Below are 973 nucleotides of genomic sequence, written 5' to 3'. Positions count from 1 at the left end.
ATTTCCCACCTGTCTCAGCCTCTCCTTTATATGTGCTCAGGCGTGTTTCCATCTATGAAGTGAAGATGGCGATGTGTGTGTGTAAGGATGGGGGAAGACGTGTGCTCTGTAGTGTCATGTGTGAAGTTCTGTGGTGTACGTGTGCTTGAGAGTGTCATGCTTATCAACCATGTGGGTTCCAGAGCCCACATTATGGAAAAAAATTACAAAAAAGCTGAACCCCAAGAGGAGAAAATCTCTGTTAATATCGGGTATCCTACTGAGAAGTCTTGAGAAACTGAGTTCTTGGCATCTCAGAAAGCAGGCTGACTTAAACACCTATCATTACAATGGCCAAAACAAAGGTACCACTCCTTGTCTACCGGGGTGGTAGATGAAAATCCATGCTGAGCCTCGGGAAAGGAAGCTGAGCTGGACTCTCCCACCAAAGAAACAACTACCTCCACAAGGCAAGTATGGGCATTCCATGGGGAGGAAGAGGTCCACCTCCCGATTTTCATCTGGCCTTGCTCCCATGTATCAAGTTAATGTTTTAGCTCAGTGAAAGTAATTACCAGCCAGGCTCTGCAATCCATCATTCACCCTGGGCATTCCTGCTGATTCTTTCTTTGGTCTCTAGGACCCAAGAATCTCTTCTGTTGATCTGTAAGTGCAAAGGAAAGGTTTGGTTGTTACTAGTTTCTTGCTATTCTAAATTTCTGCCAAGTAATTAGACTAGAAAATGAACTATTTTCAAGTTTTTTAATTGAAGCTATGGGGGTTAGAGTAGTCATAGCCTTTAACAAAAATAAGATTAAAACCATACATCTTTGATGCCCCTCCCCCCCCCCCCACACACCTCTTCCAAGTAGGATGGACAAATGTAATCTGACTCTAGACAGTGAGCTCAGGGACTTGATCCAAATCACCCTCCTTCTAATTTAGATCATTTGGCAAGAATACATTAGTAAATTAGCAAACTGCATATAAATTT

The 973-nt window shown here is 43.0% G+C and overlaps 1 protein-coding gene across 1 annotated transcript in view; it reads right to left on the bottom strand.

Annotated features, from left to right (window-relative positions):
• LOC127665603 (probable ubiquitin-conjugating enzyme E2 C) overlaps positions 1-709 on the bottom strand; it is a 189409-nt gene extending 188700 nt beyond the window's left edge. Inside the window, exon 1 of the mRNA XM_052158093.1 lies at positions 555-709. The gene's annotated coding sequence lies outside the window, so the exon portion shown is untranslated. The remainder of the gene's footprint in view (positions 1-554) is intronic.
• Positions 710-973: the final 264 nt, after the last annotated feature.

This window comes from Apodemus sylvaticus, chromosome 15, assembly GCF_947179515.1.
Source record: "Apodemus sylvaticus chromosome 15, mApoSyl1.1, whole genome shotgun sequence".
NCBI classification, from domain to species: domain Eukaryota; kingdom Metazoa; phylum Chordata; class Mammalia; order Rodentia; family Muridae; genus Apodemus; species Apodemus sylvaticus.
Note: the sequence above shows the minus strand (reverse complement) of the source record. Positions and strands in the feature narration are given on the sequence as shown.